The following is a 22,014-nucleotide window of genomic DNA, read 5'->3' as shown; positions in this document are numbered from 1 at the left end:
TCGGTTCCTGCAGTTGTCGCAAGACCCTAACTTTATTTAGGAAGTTTGTATATTATTCAGAATTCTATTTTGAACATACACATTTGTAAATTAATATTTAGTTAACGTAATGCAATATGTTTTTGGTTGAAATGATTTTTTATTTCAGATTAAACTTAGGATAAGTTTCCTGATTTGTCTACAAGGAATTATGAGTATATGCACTTCAAGTAGTTTTTAACATCACTAGTATAATCAGGTTCAAAGATCGCTAAAGAGAAGGATATGATTATATAAACAAGGTAAGAGTAAGCAACCACACGTTTCGCGTAACCGGCTTCGCTGACGTCACACTTCTCGTGATGTTCTGTGGACAAACATACAGAAAATACATTTTTACTATCCCCGGCAGATAAAACAGAGATTGTGTCAGCTTTCTGATTAATAGTCTTCAATGACGCTCACCCAAATTATGTGGCTGGACATACTTTATCATAGAATTCACTCCTATCTATATGGAAAAAAGTTTCATGCAAAATTTTAATGGAGGATACTACATCGCTACAGTGCGCAGAAATGAAATCTTGTCACTGACTTTTAAAATTGACTTTTCACTCTATTATTTTTCATTTTCATTTTATGAATAAAAGCTCAAATGTTAAAATCTCAAGTGATTGTACTCAGTTTGATCAAAAATTTATTTTTCTGTTAATTTCTCGCTACCATCATAGTTACCCATAAAACAAATTTTAAAATATTCGTCAAACGCTCAGCCGAATCTCAATATGCACTATCACTGAACTCAGTGTTGCGTATATAAAAATGAAGCTTCCCTCAAGTCTATAGATCAGTTCGCTTTCGAGATATCGTGCGGAAACAAAGACAGATATAAATGTGTCCTGCCCCTCGAGTGATAGTCTTCGCTAAAGTTATGAATTATTACCACTTAAAACTCTCGTAAAATTACTAAAAGAGTTTTTCTACTTCTCCTATCTTCAAGGAATGTGTCTAGATTGAACATTTAGATATAAATAATGATTCCAAGGTGCAACCCACAGCATCATCAAGCTGTGAGTACACAATTTGTTGAAACATTTTTGCTTTAAAGTGTTGTTACAAAATAAGTATGGGTTTACAATATGTTTTACAGCAAAAATATTAAATTAAGCTAAAAATCACAAAAGTACAAATTTATAAAAGTAGAATTATATTGTTGTATTGAGATAAGCACATTAGATAGAGCACATTATACCAATTTGATTCTTATCTTTTAAATCCACGGCTGAACAAAATCAAAATTAAATTAAAATATTAAAATAATTAAAATAATAATAATAAAAAATATTTATGTAAGGAACTTGAAATATAAAAAAAATTAACTTCACTTTGTAATACTCTTAAAGCATTAATGCTTACGATAAAGTTATTTATACCTATAATAATGAATATCTTCAAAAGTGAAGGGATTAATAAAAATCTTCAGGATAAAGGGAAGATTTATATTCAAAATTATAAGCTTCTCACATAACTTGGAAAGGAACATCCCGGGCAAAGACTGCGATTCAAGGTATTTATTTATACTACCTTTTCATCCTCTTAGTCCGCAAAGTGTCTGTAGCGTAACTACTACAAGGTGGCCTACGCTACGAGAATCTAGCTAGTTCGAAACTATATGTTTGTAATGTGTAATGTTGCAGATAGAATTTGTGACATTGCCAAGTCTTGTTGTCCCAATAATTAGATCTAACCGCTTCACGGTGCTCACAGAATTATATCCTTTGTCTTAAATTCTAACATTTGTATTTTCACAAGACTTATTAATTTAAAGTTGTTATTACTAGGTATACCAAACAATGGTGCAATAATAGAATGCTAAGTTTAGAATGAATTATCCGGACGGATCACAGAATGCTTATAGGTTATGTTAGTGCAGTAGACTCTTCAGTCGTCACAAGCGACACCAGTTCGGGGATCCTTTACACGGTGTGAAACGTCCACGAAGATCTCAACCGCACATTTTAGCGAAGAAGAAACGAAAGCGAAAACACCTTACGTTATTTCCGACACGACTTCGAAGTGGGCACGAAAGTGAAATTGGCGGTATCAGGAAAAAACAGACAATGGAAGGGGCGGTGTTGTTCAATGCCCGATAATTGTACAGCATAACGTGGCATTTGCACAAATTAAATCGCCGTCGCCAATTGGTTCACAAATTGGAGGAGTAATGACGGGATGTTCAAGGTTAGAGCTCGGGGCATTCCCCCTTACCCCCCGGCCACCAACCCCCCGGAAAACAGATGATGGCCTCATGATCGCAGGTAATGACGGGCTTCGCAGACGCGAGTTGCTTACTGCGTGGACAAACGACAAGCGGCAGCACGAGGAGTGTTCAGACACTGGACGCGAGAGAGTCACGAAACGGTAACTCACAATTAGTTCTCGGACCAAAGGTAAAAAAGTAAACTGGAGAGTGAAAAAATATGTTATGAAACAACTCAACGAACAACTAAGTCTCATGATATATTTGCCTTGCTATTGTGCTATTACTTATCTAAAGTATTAATTTTCATATCATTTACAGATAAAATGGACAATTTTCATGTTTTATATAATTATGAGTAACTCGTCTTATGACAGATATAACACCTAATGACTATCTCTCATAACGCTGACCAATAAAAAATAATTCTTAAATATATACGGACAAATAGGCAGAAAGCAAAACATGTTTGTATATACTCCATTATTACATATTTGTTTCGATGCCAAAACAAGAACTAATTACTGTAATATTTATCACCCGTTCAACTGCATACTTTTAAAGCTTTGGCAATAACGAAGATTTTTATAATTTACTATATATTTCTCCGTTTTAAACACTATGTATAGAAAAAAATAGTTTTCAAGAAACCATAAAGCACTTGGTGTTTTTAACTATCATCCTCATCTGAAATTATTGAAATATTGTAAAACAGCATATGAAAAATAGATGTTAATTATATTTACTTCTGTTAGTACCCACTTGTTATGACATAGTGTACTCATACGGTTGTATCGTTTTAATGTATTATCAACATTCTTGTACATAAAAAAAAATACCGAACTCAACAGACTTGGAACAGGGAAGATTGTCTAAAATCAATCCCTAGTTTTTGGCATGAGAGTGCAATGTGTGTGGATGAGCGATCAACAAGCTGGACAATAGGATAACGCGTATCCAGGTAACCCGGCAGTGGTGCGGCGGGCGTCCCCATGGAGACCGGATCTGCTGGAGCTGGAGAACCGCTGGAGTGTGCTGGAGAGGTTATCTGGCGCTTAGGTGCCCATTATAGCTCTGCAATAGCAGTACGATCCACATGTTGTATGACGCAGTACTACTGATATGGGCTCTTGTTATAATTAATATATCCTTTGATGTGCAACTGTACAGAGCAATGCAGTAACGTGGTGATAATTTGAGACATAGAAGACGCAAACCCGTAAACTATGTTACACATAATACACTTGAGAGATGGATATTTGTTAATAATTATAATCTTTGCAATTCTCACTACTTATTATCATTAGTACTTTATTATTAATTTTATTCCATAATTGATCTTCTAGAGAAACAATACAATAAATTTAGAATAGAAAAATACTATGTTCGAAATTAATTAAATATAAATAACTAAAATTTGTTCCCTCCAAACAATAAGAAATTATTATTGTTAAATAAACCATGATTAATGAAAATATAATGATTAAAATGAATGAGATAGATAATTCGGTAATGATATAGGAAAGATATGTCAGCCAATAACTGCTACAATTACTTAAAAAACATGCATATAAATTACTACAATATATGCAAAACTACCTGATACGTACATAACAACTTATTAGCTACAAACAAGGTATCAATACTAGTAATGATCAGAGAGATGGTATTAAGAAGGCATGAACGTATTATGTAAATTATGTTGCACGTCTTGTACATTGGGATTTTGCAAATTTGTGTCATTATTAATATAATAAGAATAATTGATATATTATTTTCCAAAGCAACAAACATAAAATCTTCGTCGCTTCAGCGCATCTTTGTGTAAGCAAAGACGGAACACAGCACGTGTTATTCACAGTTCTCCTTTGTGGTAGTTGGAAAGTTATCTGACAGAAAATGCAAGCCACATCATCATTATTTGATGTTTTCTCCCACTGAAAAATCCAAATACATAAAGCTAACATTAACAATATTTGTTATTGTTTTGTAATTTAGATTTGTGTTCACAATAAATATCTCTACCATGTTATTTCCTTGGTGCACTTTTAAATTGTGTATTTTTCTCATGTATGAAATCAAATATACTATTTACTATTTTTTAAATTATTTTCTCCTCAATTTTTTAATTTTTTTTTACGACATACTTTCCGGATTGATGTCTGAGTCTCTCATTAACACGTGATGCAAGCCCCTGTAGCGGACGCGAAAAAGGGTAACAGGCTTACATCAAAACAGCATATTTTTGTAGCGCTATGACCAGATCAACCGAAGAGAGCGATCCACTCCTCTTTGCTTACTGGGGTTTTTCATTACAAGTTGGAATATCATACGTATGCTATGCCGTATATCTTCTTAGGTTAATTCATAAAATTGTTCTTCCATAGAAAGTAAATATCCAATTAGCATCTACGAGTTTATATCCTAGCTTTGTGTTTTCTTCTTAATGTTTTAGTAATCACTAAAATTGTAGAGGGTACATCAATCTTTTTGCTAAGATTTCACAATGTACGAGTAAGTTTGTGAGTTGTATATGCTTTTAGGGTGCGTATCTTAACTGAATGGATTATTCTTTGTCTTTTGGTTCAAATTTCGAGAAGTCGAACTTTACAGGCTAGTGATAGCGGAGTTCATATAACTACGTGGTTCAACTTTCAAGGTTAAGTAAGCCAATAACGGGATACAATTTATGAAAGCAAAATATTATTTAAGAACCTATAGCTAACATGAAAGGTTAACGTCCTTACTACTGGTACTAAAATACTATGAATAAAATATGAAAACACAAACTTCAAACATCTTGGAAGTTCCAATTAACTATTGAGTATTGCTCTGCCACTCGAGAAGAAATAGAACTGACGTTTCTAAAAAACAAAGAACAACAACAAAGTATTGTAACCTTCAAATACGGAATTTAGAATGTGATTGAAAATTGGACCCTCTACTCTACTAATATAATTAGTATTAATAGCTATTTATTTGATTATCCAGTGGCATTGAAGCACCTAAATCGGGTGTTTCATTATAAAAATAAGAATGGGTTCCAAGGTGGTATTTTCCCTTATAGTTCTACAATAATGATACCACTGATTACATAATCATATTTAGACTCTGCCGTATTTACGATCAATAATGTATTAATATATGCACAGGTAACGAATGTACAGCTATATCAGCGTCGGCTCGAATTAACGAGTCAATAAGGAAAAGAAATACTCAGAGAGGAACATAAACCAGAACAACAGATCATGTAAGACTACAGTACAAGCCAACTATAAGCTAAACAAACCGTCCGTCAACAAGTAATTTGTAACGTATAATAACCACTGCGAAGCCCAAGAAAACCCACACGAGTGATTAAAACATGTCAACACTAAATATAGCAGAACAAATAGAGGTCAGCGGGTAGACGGTGGGAGCTCAATTAGGTCCTCGCGGGCCGGATAACATCGAGTTCATTACTCGACGCTGGATAGCGATAGGATCAGCTGATAGTGATGTATGAACACGTGGTTGTGGGACGGCCCTAGCCTTGCACTTCGAGGCCAGGTGCGGCGCCCTCGCGGGCTTTATGGAGATCCAGGGTCACTGCAGTCAGGGAACTGGCTGGGGTAGTCTGAACGGTATATCTGACATACTCCTATGAATTCCCTATCCGATTAGTGGAGTACTGTTTTTCGAAATTTTCTAGCAAGTAGTTTCTAGTATTCATTTAAAGAATTACTCTCGTCACAATTTATTTCATAAAACCAATTTTATTTACAATAGTCTGAACACTATTTTCAGGTCGTAAGTTCTTCAAATATTTTTCTAATACAACATGAGCAAGCTAAATGATTAATTTAGGTAAATTTAGACAGAGATACATGTTTGCAGTAAAATACGAAAAATCTACTAAAGTTGTTTTCAGAAAATGAGTAAATAAATGTTAACTTAATCACAATACTGAATAATATATGTTATTTTTAATATTGAAATTATCTTACACAAATCATTTCTACTAGTTTGGAAGATAACATTTAAATTAAAGTTTGAAGTAGTTCGTTAAGATGAAAAATAATTGAATTTAATTCAATAAATATAAGATAATCTAAATTATATAACCCAATTCAAAATTACTGTAAAAAAACTAATTTGTAAGAAACATAATACATTAATAAAAAATAATTTGTAAGATTTGTAAAGTGACGTCGAAGTAGTTTATGTTATAAAATTTCTATTAAAAGCAGTTTCGAATTTCAATAATGTTTATACATTATACCTAAAATATACTAATGTAGTACGGCAACGGATGAAGATCAACTTTGAAGTCGGCAGTTCGAACGGTGTAACGCAACAAGCAGGTGAGGAGAAATCTTCAACCATTATTACAAATAGCATCGTTGGCTCAGATCGTAATTACAGTGTTTTAAACAACTTCCTTTCACTGAGCCATCAGGGCCAGGCATGTTGGGTACGAATCGATATCTCAGACCGTCCGTCCGTCGCGTCGTAAGTCGGCCACTCGGTTGATTTCCCAGCGCGGTCCTGGCTGGTCAGCCCGAAGGTGGCAGGAAATGGTAAATATCCTGTCACAGCACGACTTCCGCTTTCCTCCCCCCTTTCCCGCACGGCCTCTCGCAGCAGATTTAAATTAAATCGACAATTATATGCAAATCTAAATCGTGATTAGGGGCGACTGCCGGCCGAGTCTCTGAACTGAAATTAATTCAGATATAATTATCGTGTATTGCAATAAATTGGAGGGATCTGTCATTAGCAATTCCATTTCCACGAGAGCTTCAATCTAGTGTAGCTAATAAACACGGTAATTGTATGTACTAAAATATGGTAAATATTACTTTCGATGATTATAGAGCGAGCGGTAAATCGAAAATCCCGCCTAAATTGTTTTGAAAGGACAATATACTATATAATCCACAAACAGTATATTAGAGGAATAAAACTGCTATTAACTGTAAACACATTAAGAACGCACATTGTAAAAATATAAAGAGAATTTCACAGTTGTAGCCAATGTTTGTAGCATTCACAAGTTTTGATTCTATATTTCTAGTACACAATAACTGGAGAGGAATGTGGATATATTATAAATAAAATATAACGTTAGAATAATACACACTAGTGAGTCACATAAAAAATAATCTTGCGTTAATCATTTCATAAAATTATGACGAAAAGGAAATGCATTGTAACATTCAAATGTTGCCTAATCGAAACACAGCCCAAAATAATCTATTAGCCATGTACTGCTTGGCAGCTTATTACTAAACAAAAATAATCGTATAGCGTAAACACTCCCATACACTTGAGCTATGTAAAAAATTTGTTTGATAGAAGAGTTGGTTCAAAAAAAAATTTAAAGTATAAATATATCAGCAGTAAACTAGAAACCTCAGTGAAGTTAAAATGCAATTTGGACTAATATGTAACTTTTATGAATTCATACAGTTCATAATCATAACAATTCAACAACAAAAGTTAGTCTTAGCAATGCTAAGAAATAGGATGAAACTTGACTGAAATTATATTAATTCGTTTCGTTGTAATATTATATTAATATAAATAAAATAAGTTAAATTGTGTCACTGAGTCAGAGTCTTGTAAATATGTTTAAAGACAAGCGGGAAAACATAAGTGAAGGACTAAAACTGTCAAACTGTAAACCTAAACTTCAACTAACAACGTTTACCGTGGGCGTCTGTGTAGTCGGGAGCTGAGAATCACCTGATGGCACGGTCTGTGGCGAGGTTGTTTACGAGAGAAAAAAAACGCGCACAGGCGTAAAATCGGGCGAGGTATTTTAACAGGTTAGGCGCCACATCCGGTAAAATTTGCATCGAAATCGGCCCTTAATTATGGAGACCGTTTCTTTAACCTGGTTATAATATCATCGACTCGATTTTGAACTAGATAGAACCTGCTCTGGTACACTTGGATAAAATGACACCAGGGAGAGAATTTGAAAAAAATAGGATATTCGAGTTGATAATGTTTCAGGATCATAAATTAAATGCTGTGATATCTGGAAAGCGTTTCTCCTCAGTTCTGTTGGCTTTCTATTACAGTGATGGCATTCCAGTGGTTCGTATTACAGTTTAGTGGTGACGTAAGATTCAATATGAACTGAAGGTTTAACAGGTGGAATATTACTTGCTCTAGAGTCGAAAAATACCATACGTACACTTTGTTTTCTAACATAACACTTTGCATTGTATTACGGTGCTACAGTTTGTATGACTGTTATAAGTTTTGTATCACAGTGTTATAATTAAAAATACAGTGCTATGGTTTGTATGACTGTTATAAGTTTTGTATCACAGTGTTTTAATTAAAAATACAGTGCTATGGTTTGTATCAAAGTGAAGTGAAGTGTTTCATAGCACGGTACCGTGGTTATATGTATCAGGTTCACCTGGTTTGTAGTGTCAATTAACCACACGAGAAAAACATCTGATTTTAGGTGAAGGAATATAGTTTTCTTTTGTAATGTAAAATAAACATAAAACACTGCCAATAGCAAACATTTGTTTGAAGACGAAATTTATTTGGTGAAATACATGAAGTCTCGCTACTGCAGTAAAAACATAGCCATACACACAACCTGTTTGTTTGCTAGAAAATGTTTCTATAGTGTTTGCACTGACATCGAGTTCACACACAGCTGTAATAGTGACTACACTATGGGCTGGTGGTATATGACATCTGCTGATTAAAAATGAATCTTCACAAAAAAAGCTGAAATCTTTGAAAACGTTAGTTTTGTTAGCGACAATTCGATGCGGTGTGGCAGTTATTTTCTAATCAGTACTTAATTTACTACTTGTAGATGATATACGGCAATTTCATTTCTTACAAGTGTACAACACAATGTAACACGGATAAGTTGGCTACTAAATTAATCAAAAGTGAAATAATAAACTGTAGACAAGGATGTATTAAGTCCTAAAGACGTAGAAAATACATTCATTTCACATAATGTTTTGATGTTACAGTATGGACATGACAAAATTGAAGTACCATTAAATTAAAATATTTGGAGTTACAAAGAATACAAAGATGCAATGAAAGACATCTTCAAGTTATGGATATATACCGAGTAACCTACGTTGAAATGTATAATTTTAAATATGTACCTCTATTATAGTACAGTTCCAACACACAAAAAATACGACAAACACACAGCCGTTTAATTGGTATCTGACAAGTTAAACACTGTTATAGAAGTGAAATTGAAATATTCCAGTCACCTGCAGTACATAAACACGAGTTAACACAAGTCCATATAAAGCTGTGAGTGCAGCAGTAGAGTACAGTAATATCTAATTATTCAAATGAGTACAATAATGAACTCGCTCTTGGCGCGACTGGACATAAATCTCTGCATGTTTTTATAAATACTGCTGTAATGCTCAAGTAAATATACTGTTCAGTGGGTTTACCCCGTAATTAATCCTCTGTCAATATTGATCATGTGCAATTTTGTGCGTATTAATTTGTTATACTGTTAAAAGATATCTAAAGATAAAATTTAAAATTAATATTATGTTTTCGTTGAGAATGTGTAATGCTTCTTATATCTCCAACACAAATTTGCATGATTTATTTCCAAAGAGTTTTAAATATATCAAGATAATGGGCAAATTCCTCGAATATCACATGTACGTGGGCTTCATCGAAGCCTAGTGACGGTTAAACTGACAACGCCGTGTCGAGACGTCGGGGAGCGAGATAGTCAAGTTCGGTAGATGTCTAAGAAATTTCCTCTGCCACAATAGTACGCTATGAAGTTCTCTGGACAAGCGCTGGAATCCAAAAGAACCATATATAAGACCCCATACTAGTAAAAACTAAAAAAATATATCGAAACTCAAACTAAGAACGTATAAAAGTTACCAGCACAAGAGGTTAGCTGGTCTCTAACGTGACCAGCTGTAGCTACAAAGAGGAAGGTGACGGCAACCGTCCCGACCATACAGCAACAAAATAAAAGTAAAAAAAACTTTACAAGATTATTGATATTCAGAATATACTTGTAAAGTTTATATATTAAAATTATATTTGGAGGGAGAACTTTAAGTATTTATCTACATAGATAATGTTTATAGTAACTCACAGCTCTTTATACCTACATTATACAAAGACTAATTCAATTATTTATGTTAGGTGATTGTACTTTTTTATATTTTATTTATAGCGCTTTTTAATTCAATATGGGCATATATTGCCTCCAGGGTTTCCAATCTATTCAGAAATTATTTTAAAGAAACCGATATGAACAAATCAAATACAGACAGACAGACAAACAAGTTTAGTGCCGTGTCGTCTCCATCTGTCCCCGGTTACGGCAGGGCTGCGACGTGAGGCTCTTGTTATGTTACAATCACGTCTTCCTTCAGTTACGTCTGAACGTGATTTTCCGGCTAATTTCCACTTTTAATCAAACCTTTAAAACTCTTGGGGTTAATATATGCTGCAGAATATAATAAAATATTTTTCTCCAAAGACTTTGCGAATTGTGAGATGGTTAAATTAAACATCTAAATGTTCATTATTTGATTACTATACACAACGTTAATAGAGGCAATAGAAAATCTCACCTAGTAATAGCTTTTCATTTGAAAGGGTTTTTGAACTTATTTTAAAAAAGGTTGCGTATTGTGGTTGAAATAGTGTATATCTTTCGTTAATGAAGCTTCGTAGAATATACTATATTTTTGAAAATCTACAATAATATTTTTAAATTATGAAAAATACTAGTACTTATTAATTGGCAGCAGTTTGGCCGAAAAAGAGATAATATATCTCATTCTTAATTATATCATACTGTGTAGCCTACAACTCCTAACACTGTATGGACATAGTTCACTTTGATGTAAGTTTTGAGTGGTACAATAATCACAGTTAATAGATTACTTGGTCATAAATGAAACTCATGTTTTTGTAAAAAAATCACTTGTAATACTGCTGCAGTATTTTGCACCCCCTCTTTTATTATCGCTTATACTAAAACTCATAATATCCACTGAAAACATGTTTAATAACAGTTAAAATAACTATTCAGCACGTATACATACATACATACATCTGTATATATATATATATATATATATATATTATATATATATATATATATATATATATATATACAGGGGGTAATAAAAAGTCTGGAGACCCCCCACTAATATTGTAACGGCTCACACGAGAAAGAACTAAACTCGCCACACATTTATGTTATATTATGAGGTAATTTTTGGGCATAATTAGTGCTTCATTCACAAACCCAAATGGGGGATTTTGGGGGCAGACTCAAAAAATTTTTAATGTAAAGCCCCATCAAAGTGACCTGTCATTTTCAAGCCCCTGATAAAAAGAAAACAAACAACGCAAACTAGAGGTCTCTATCTTAACCCAGTAAAAATTTACTGCCAATTGAAAAATTGTATAAGCCAGAATAAACTACTTACAACATAGGAATAACTAACTTTTGGGGCAGCTAAAAACTGTCACTTTTAAGCACCACTCAGTTGATCTCTCATTTGTTAGGTATTCATAAAAGGTACAAACGACTAGGAAAAGTGGAGAATTGTAATGAAACCCTTATTTTTTATTGTTCCCTATAAAGGAAAAGAAGAGATATTTAATAAGAATGTTCTACACATCGTTTTGTATTTTTTAAGCACCATACTCTGTCATTACTTACCAGCTTAACGTTTCACAAGAAGTGTTCAAATTGCTTCCCTCAGCGGCTTGACAATGCGCTAGTGTGGTGTAAACATGTGATACAACTCGCTGCAATGTTTGTTGAGGAATCCCATGTATTTCCTGTACAACTCGATTTCTCAGATCATCAATATCTCGTGGCTTTGTTTTGTACACTCTGTCTTTGACATAACCCCACATGAAGTAGTCAAGTGGTGACAGGTCTGGTGATCTGGTGGGCCACTCAATAAACCCACGTCTACCTATCCATCGATTTGGGAAAACATTATCCAAGTAGTGGCGGACTTGCCGGCTATAATGTGGAGGTGTGTTCCGTCTTGTTGGAAACCAAACTTGTTCAAAAATCATCTCTGGATGCCTGGATTGCTGGAATGATTTGTTGTTGGAGCATACCTAAGTACACATCACCAGTAAGGTTCCCTTCAATGAAGAATGGTCCCAATAATTTGTCCTCCCATCATACCTACCCCAAACGTTAATTTTTTCGGGATGTTGAGTGTGTTGTTCTTGCAACCAGTAAGGATTAAAATCACTCCAAAGACGAGAATTGTGTCTATTTGCTTCCCCCGTTTAGCATGAAGGTTGCTTCGTCACTGAATACAATATTATTTAAGTTTAATGTCTGGTTATCTATTTTGCTCATCATTTCATCACAATATTGTACCCTTCGATCGAAGTCATCTTCGTTCAGCTCGTGTACAAGATGAATTTTGTATGGCTTTGTATTTATTTTCATGTAAAATCTTACAAACAGACCCCTGAGAAATCCCCACTTCTCTTGACAAAGCAGTTGTTGACACATGCGGGTTTTCAACAACAGACATCAACACACCTCCAGACAATGGTCTTCAGTTCTTGCTGATCTCGGTCTTCCAGACTTAGGCCGATTCTTCACTGAGCCTGTTTCTTCAAAACGTTTAATTGTTTTTTCAACAGCAGATTTTTGATATAGGGTTTCTATGAGGAAATGTTTCATTACATAAATGTCTCACTTGTTCATATGATCGAATTCTATCACCATATCCACGCATCATTAACAATGTAATACGTTTCCTGTTCGCTTAGCTCCATGATAAAAATTAAGGAATAATGTGACTGAAGTGAGTACGGCAAGACACTGATGGTATTGAAAACATGAAACAATGATAAGACTATTGTACAACAGATAATTCGGGACAAAGTTCATAACTAGTGGAATGTAGTCCTCCTGCAGTTAGGAATTCCCAATATTTCTTTAAACTTTTGTTATTTGCTAGGTTTGATTATTTAAACCCATACTTCGTTTTGAGATTGTTTTGCCTTTTAATACCTAACAAATGAGAGATCAACTGAGTGGTGCTTAAAAAGTGACAGTTTTTTAGCTGCCCCAAAAGTTAGTTATTCCTATTGTTGTAAGTAGTTTATTCTGGCTTATACAATTTTCAATTGGCAGTAATTTTTTACTGGGTTAAGATAGAGACCTCTAGTTTGCGTTGTTTGTTTTCTTTTATCAGGGGCTTGAAAATGACAGGTCACTTGATAGGGCTTTACATTTAAAATTTTTGAGCTGCCCCCCAAAATCCCCCCATTTTGGGTTTTGTGAATGAAGCACTAATTACGTCCAAACAGTACCTCATAATATAAAATAAATGTGTTGCGAGTTTTAGTTTTTCTCGTGTGAGCCGTTACAATATTAGTCGGGGGTCTCCAGACTTTTTATTAACCCTGTATATATATATATATATATATATATATATATATATATATATATATATAATATTTATTTAAGTTACAAACTATGTATCTCAGCTATGTTAAAAGCGCACTCGTCTTGGCTTAAGCATACTGGATGAATTATTGTTAGAGGAGACAATAAATGGATACCGCGCCTAAAGCTCGTTTATTCAATTTATATAATATGGAATGTGATGTGTAGAGGTGAGCGATCAACAGGCTGGACACAATGGTGCAACTCGTATCCAGGTAACCCGTCCCCATGGAGACCGACCTGGAACTGGAGAACAGCTGGAGCGTGCTGGATAGGTTATCTGCCACTTATGTGTCCATTATAGCTCTCCACTGTAAGGGAGTCTACTTGAAGATTAATAAACTGCTGTTTGTAAGCATCAACGTTGAATGTCACCTATGTCAAATTAACAAAATTTATATACGTGTAGAACATGATAAAATGGCTCAAACCCATAAAAGTGTTATTTTTAACTACGGTCAAAAATTGACTCATTTTACCAAAGGAAACCGTGTGCAAGTTAAACTGTAAACGGTACAGTTGCCAAAGTGGCGCAAATTGATACTTAGGGTTATTTTCTAGGCTTAAGTCAGTTGATCGTGCACGTTGAGAATATAATCATGTTTTAGCTCCAATATTGTATTTTTGAGACAGGAGTTGCCTAATTAGTAACTCGTTATCTCATACTCGGCTATCTAGAAGGGTGGGGCCAAACATTAGTGTACCACACACTCAGTGAAAGGTTTACCTGATCACTAATAAGTTATCATTTAACACCCCATTCAAATTATCAGTATATCAGTCATACTGAAATTATACAAGTCATCCAAAAATACATCATACCAATGTTTTGGGCCGATTCGTTATTACCAAGACGAAGAAAAAACTTTCAAGGCTTTGTTGTATTTATTAGAAAACAAACAAACGACAAAAATGTTAAACGACTAAATGAATATACTTGAACAATGCAGAAAAGTAGGTGGATACACCAAAATTAAGTCCTCGTGGGCTGGATACCGAGTTTATTATTCGATAAGATCAGCTGAGTAATGTACGAACACACGAGGTTGCCTAGCTGCTGGCAGGCCCAACGCGTCAACTTCAAGACTTCAAAATCCGAGGTGAAAGGTGTGTTTATTTTTAAGTGGGCCATCTGTTTAGGAGCCAGAGAGCAATGAATTCAGAGAATAAAAAAGTTTGAGTTTTAGTTCGGACTGTAGTCAGTCCAAAGGATGTCAAGATTTCTTCAGCTGCGTATTCTGGGGGAGGGGACAGACCCAAAATCAATCGGATAAAAATGGTAAAATCTTCTTATAAGACCATAATTTCTCTTACAAGTAACGTAAAACGTCATTAAAATTACACAAGTTTTGATTTAGCTGGTGTTGATGTATAAATGACAAAATTTGCTTACTTTCATTTAACTCTTTCATTGAAGAGCAAGACCTTCTTCATATGTTTGTTTTGAATTATTCTTTGCGAAAAATCGTACGGATCAACAACATTATGACATTTTCTCACCCTGACTACTTTGAAGAAAGAAACACGTTTTAGCAACACATGTATATTGTTGCGTGTTTTAATGTTGAGTTGATTATGGTCGGTAATTAAAAGTTATATATCTTGATTTAAATTAAAACTTTTAACCTTCAGGAACTGTATTTAAAATTATTCCTTGAAGGGACCGCCGATCACGGAATTCTTCCTATAAGGGCAAGGAAAGTCAATATCATATTGTTCATGCTAGGATACTGATACTGACATCCCCTTCATATTACTTACGAAATGAATAGATTGCTCCTGTCCCCCTAAAGGCAAATGGTGGATACGCCTCTGCATCACTGGGCTACTCTGTTAATTGCTTTACAGTGTTGCCATTAAAACATTATAAACACAAAAAGAAAAGGGAACGCAAAAAATTAATTTTATTGTTGAGTTTAGAAATATTTTCCAGAACGTTGTAAAGAAACTGACGTCCCTCGTTATTCTTTTCCTGCGATGGAAATGTGTCGGTCGATAGAGGGGCAAAAACGAAAGAGAGGAAAAACAAAAACAAATGCAAACATCAGCCGGAGTTTATCGTCTACAACTCCATTGACTCGGAAACACCTGTAGCTTAGCACGCGGCGCGACGGTCCGGACAAAAACAAGCGCGAACGGTCAGTTTATTTATGTCTCAGAGCGCCTCGTCCTGTTGGATTAACATAGAAATTGGTCTATAATTATAGTGTCCACTTCCTACATCTGGTTACAATGACGGCCCATTTTTTGCGAAATTCGGTTTAGTTTAAATGTACAGTATGCAGAATTAAGTAAAACCGCAATTTTCTGTTAATTGGATTGGCAAATCTTTGAGGAGGCGTGGGAAGCCTCAATACTAATAACACTAACTAAATATAAGTTGCAGCCAGAGCCAATTAACTAAATCCAAAACTGTTTAATAATTTTAATTTTTTTGTAGATTTAAATTTTGTAACTCATGCCAAACATATATCCTCTTATTGACTTAGGTTTAAGTTTATAATGATTACTATATATATATATATATATATATATTATATCAAAGTCCATATACAACATAGAGTGACGCTTAATTCGATACGATACTGCTAGTGCATAATTACCCACAAGGCGACTCGAGTCCATACAAAGCTAGATCCCTGAAAGTGACTAGAACATGGCGATATCGTGTCTAATTATTCAAATGTGGGATATAAAGAACAAGCCAGAGGCCAAATTGAATATAAATCAAATGCACTGCGCTTTTATCGTTGTAAATACTACTATAACATTAAGTGAGTTCGCTCCATTATACGTGCAGTTTCAGAGGGTGATTGTTACCAACTTAACAGTGACAAAAGTATCGCTGATACAATATAAGTGTCAGTATACAAAATGGTTCAGAAATGTTGTAACATTCCAACGTTTAAGATCAACTAGTTTTAAATATTCAGCAGATTCCATATCAAAATGGATTTCCAGGATTTTGTATCTAAAAAATATATTAGAGTAAACCTATTTCAATAATACTTCATAAATTACAATTGGATTTCATAAATTTCACCATAACAAGTTTTAACCTTATTTTTGGAGCATATGCAGTCATGTAAAATTGAAATTACACTTATTACATTATATTAGTTTTAAAAAGCAAAATTTTCATGATATACTTATAATTGTGCCCAATACTCGTATGCCATGATATTGTTCTAATTCATAATTTAATTTAATTAAATGGTACTCTAATGACACGATAACTCGTACCTATCAGCAATAATCGAACTATTAATCATGCGACATCAATAGCTTTTTCCAGAACTGTACTAAGAAACAAACAACTGTTATTTCCGTCAATCCGTTTTCTTCTCAAAGTAAGGTTTATTTTACGCTTCTTTATCGCATCTGTACGCTTCTGCGTTCCAGCCGACTGAACGACCAAAACAACAATTTTGTTTCCAATTTTCCAGAACGGAACCGCGACCGACTGGTGTGAACCAATTACAGTAAGTGAGGTTACAGACAGACAGACAAACAAGTTTAGTGCCGTGTCGTCTCCATCTGTCCCCGGTTACGGCAGGGCTGCGACGTGAGGCTCTTGTTATGTTACAATCTCATCTTCCTTCAGTTACGTCTGAACGTGATTTTCCGGCTAATTACAATTTTAATCGACTATTAAAAACTGCCAGGTGTTGGAATGCTATTTTCAAATATGATGCAATAAAAAACCTAAAACAATAGGACCGGTAAGTATTTTTTAAAGTACACAGTAACTTGTAGCACAATAATTTATATATTAATTACTACTAAATACGATTAACTTTCATAAAAATATGTGGAATGTATCGCAACTTTTTCACAAACAGTAAATGTTATAACAAGTATCTTTAGAATAGAGTAGTGATTTCACCAGATTTCCCCAGAGATGTTGAAGTTAATAATATAGCTCCGGGAATAAAAATATTAAATCTCTGTGTTTAAAACTGTGATATACAATATAAATGTTGAGATAAAATCGTATTTAAAAACGAAAGTTTGCAGCTTAAGTAATGATTTCCAAGCTCTACCATTACTGTCTAAAATCTATTATTTACATCGCTTTTCCTATTTAGGCGGAAAATTTTGTTAATAAACTAAACCGCATAAAGAACCTGATCGAGATAAGTGGTTTTGGCATTTGTATAGTAAAAGGACACGGTAACGACGTCAAGTTATTTACGTCGTTTAAATTCCGTTGTGGGGCTTTATTAATGTTTTTAACTTTTAATTTTTAATATGAATGTATTGTGACTGTGATGGAGGAGAAAGAAAATGCAAAAGTAACAAATGGAAACAGTACAGCAGTACTTAAAACTAGTTCTAGAGGAACGATTTCATAATTTGCAGAGAAGGTATTTTCTCTTGTCTGATCCATGAACAAACGAATCAATCTACAATAATGCCAATTAAAGGAACTTTATGTGTCAATTATAGATTCAAATTATATTCTTATCACGAGTTCTACAATATCGTCTATCAAATAAATATTGACTGAAAGAGACGGGGCCCATAAATAAGTACACTCCGTACTATATACATCATACTATATACTATACTACGAGTACTATATACTCCTGGCATTGTCACTGACTCTATCCCCACAAATAAGTACACTCCGTACTATATACATCATACTATATACTATACTACTATATACTCCTGGCATTGTCACTGACTCTATCCCCACAAACAAGTACACTCCGTACTATATACATCATACTATATACTATACTACTATATACTCCTGGCTTTGCCACTGACTCTGTCCCCACAAATAAGTGTTTACATTCACATGAAAGTAAATGTATTAAGTTAAGTATATTTAGGTAAGTTGAACATTTAGCTAAATGGTAATGAGTACAATGTGTTACTGTAGATTTATATTCTCGGCTAATTTTACTACTACTAAAATGTTAAATATATTATGTTGTTAGGTATCAGGCAAATAAGTGGCTGATTAACTTTTTAAATTCAATATTCTTAGACTTGTCATATGTATAAGGAAATGTTAACTGGTAAATAGTCACTGTTAACAATATGGTTGTTTTAAAGCTCGTACTTCAATAAAACATTAGTAAAATGGCTCATTTATTTAGCTGAATCGTTTCTGCAGGTTAACATTATAAAAAGTACGGTGTTTATCAATTTTAGTTTTAATTAATTTCGTATGATTTCTAAGTGATTAAGTATTTAATTATAAAAGGAAATAATATAAACTGTTTCTAGCTAACATTTTAGAACTGTATGAACACCAATTATTTAGCTATTATTTTATTGTATAATTGATGTTTGAAATAAAATGCATTAATATTTAAAATATTTAACCCTCCCTCCCTACTCGGTAGAGGCTCGTAAGCTGAAATCATCTCTTTTTTTCTCACACCACATAGCACCAACAATCATAAAAATGATATTAAAAATAAAAAAGCGTTTTGGTTTGGGTTTTTAAAGGAGTTATAGAGACAGATCAGCCATTTTCTATGTCTGTAAAGGTCCCCATTATTTGAAAATCTCAATCGAGAATCGGGTTTGAGCAGTTGTACTGTATGTGCAGAACAACACTGTCGTCGAGCCGGGAGTAAAGAGAGACATGAATGCCTCGCCTCGTCTGTGGTATCTCAAGAATTACAGGCGCTTGCTGTATCTTGGATACAGCTTCTCCTTAGAGGAAACAAATTATTTGTGAGAATATTTTAAAATATCTCATTTCTATTCTTCTGCCTATACTGTAAACAAATTTTCTAATTTTTCTCATTTTCAAGAGTTAATAAGGAATGACATTGGTTTACTGATGATACATGAACGTATTACTATGACATGTACGGCAAACATGAGAAGTGTCCTATGGTCCAGGACGACGTCGCACGAAACATCAATCTACCTTGGAGATACTTACACGACTCCTGTTCATCAACTTGTAAGCTGAATAAACAAAGTATTACCAATATCGTCCACATAGACTACATCAAGAGTTAATAAGGAATGACATTGGTTTACTGATGATACATGAACGTATTACTATGACATGTAAGGCAAACATGAGAAGTGTCCTGTGGTCCAGGACGACGTCGCACGAAACATCATCAATCTACCTTGGAGATACTTACACGACTCCTGTTCATCAACTTGTAAGCTGAATAAACAAAGTATTACCAATATCGTCCACATAGACTACATCAAGAGTTAATAAGGAATGACATTGGTTTACTGATGATACATGAACGTATTACTATGACATGTAAGGCAAACATGAGAAGTGTCCTGTGGTCCAGGACGACGTCGCACGAAACATCATCAATCTACCTTGGAGATACTTACACGACTCCTGTTCATCAACTTGTAAGCTGAATAAACAAAGTATTACCAATATCGTCCACATAGACTACATCAAGAGTTAATAAGGAATGACATTGGTTTACTGATGATACATGGACGTATTACTATGACATGTAAGGCAAACATGAGAAGTGTGCTATGGTCCAGGACGACGTCGCACGAAACATCATCAATCTACCTTGGAGATACTTACACGACTCCTGTTCATCAACTTGTAAGCTGAATAAACAAAGTATTACCAATATCGTCCACATAGACTACATCAAGAGTTAATAAGGAATGACATTGGTTTACTGATGATACATGGACGTATTACTATGACATGTAAGGCAAACATGAGAAGTGTCCTATGGTCCAGGACGACGTCGCACGAAACATCAATCTACCTTGGAGATACTTACACGACTCCTGTTCATCAACTTGTAAGCTGAATAAACAAAGTGTTACCCATATCGTCCACATAGACTACATCAAGAGTTAATAAGGAATGACATTGGTTTACTGATGATACATGAACATATTACTATGACATGTAAGGCAAACATGAGAAGTGTCCTATGGTCCAGGACGACGTCGCACGAAACATCAATCTACCTTGGAGATACTTACACGACTCCTGTTCATCAACTTGTAAGCTGAATAAACAAAGTGTTACCCATATCGTCCACATAGACTACATCAAGAGTTAATAAGGAATGACATTGGTTTACTGATGATACATGAACGTATTACTATGACATGTAAGGCAAACATGAGAAGTGTCCTATGGTCCAGGATGACGTCGCACGAAACATCAATCTACCTTGGAGATACTTACACGACTCCTGTTCATCAACTTGTAAGCTGAATAAACAAAGTGTTACCCATATCGTCCACATAGACTACATCAAGAGTTAATAAGGAATGACATTGGTTTACTGATGATACATGAACGTATTACTATGACATGTAAGGCAAACATGAGAAGTGTCCTATGGTCCAGGATGACGTCGCACGAAACATCAATCTACCTTGGAGATACTTACACGACTCCTGTTCATCAACTTGTAAGCTGAATAAACAAAGTGTTACCCATATCGTCCACATAGACTACATCAAGAGCCTTCCAAAATCGCCCTGGGGAGGCATTATAGAGGGAACAATGAAATAATATCTACAAACATCAAGACAGTATTACAAACAAGGAGTACGAGTGACAGGTGGACATCCGATTTATAACATATTGTAAGAGGTTGGGACATAATGAGTAGGTACAATAACATTCTCGCTGTGTTAGACATACGCGTAAAAACTCAAAGAAGAAAGCAATCCTTTAATGTTATTAACATAATATTACGATTATAAAAATTGAATCGTTCAGTTGGAAGAAGTGTGATTCTCATAGCAAAACACAATACACAATATACAAGATAAGGAAAATAATAATGTATCAATAATTTATTTACGAACACTTGAATAAACAAACTGACTAAACAACTGACTCCGTGTTACCCACAACACAACACCTTACTAGTGCTATTCATATTGATATTCATATGCTCTTCAATTCTACTCCTGGTTCCATTACGTTTTCCAGTTTCATATATATTTTTTATTGATAAGGATATAAGAAACATCCTCATCTTATAGTTAATTTTCCTATTTATTGTGAACAAGGGTATTTGGTGAATCGGGAGTTTAAATAAGAATATTTATGTATTTTGATAAATTTCTGCTGGAATTAAGATTTGTCCTGGAAAAGACCAAGATGTTTAGCATGCCGAGCGGATGCAGACTGTTATTGACCTGTTTACTCAGACAGTCTCCCAACACGGTACGGCGCGGCGGATCTGCTTATATCAGACCGTGGTGGAGCCGGGAGCGCCAAGCCAGAGGGCAGTGCTGTCATGAATTATGCAGTGGGCTCAGGGTTACATTGATATCTAACTGGAGTTGCAAGCAGCGTGGCCGACCA

At 34.5% G+C, this 22,014-nt stretch overlaps 1 protein-coding gene across 3 annotated transcripts in view; it reads right to left on the bottom strand.

Annotated features, from left to right (window-relative positions):
- Window positions 1-22,014, bottom strand: part of LOC124354768 (band 4.1-like protein 4) — a 368,162-nt gene that overhangs the window by 49,596 nt on the left and 296,552 nt on the right. The gene's annotated exons all lie outside the window — the stretch shown is intronic.

Source organism: Homalodisca vitripennis, chromosome 2 (assembly GCF_021130785.1).
Source record: "Homalodisca vitripennis isolate AUS2020 chromosome 2, UT_GWSS_2.1, whole genome shotgun sequence".
Classification (NCBI taxonomy): Eukaryota; Metazoa; Arthropoda; class Insecta; order Hemiptera; family Cicadellidae; genus Homalodisca; species Homalodisca vitripennis.
Note: the sequence above shows the minus strand (reverse complement) of the source record. Positions and strands in the feature narration are given on the sequence as shown.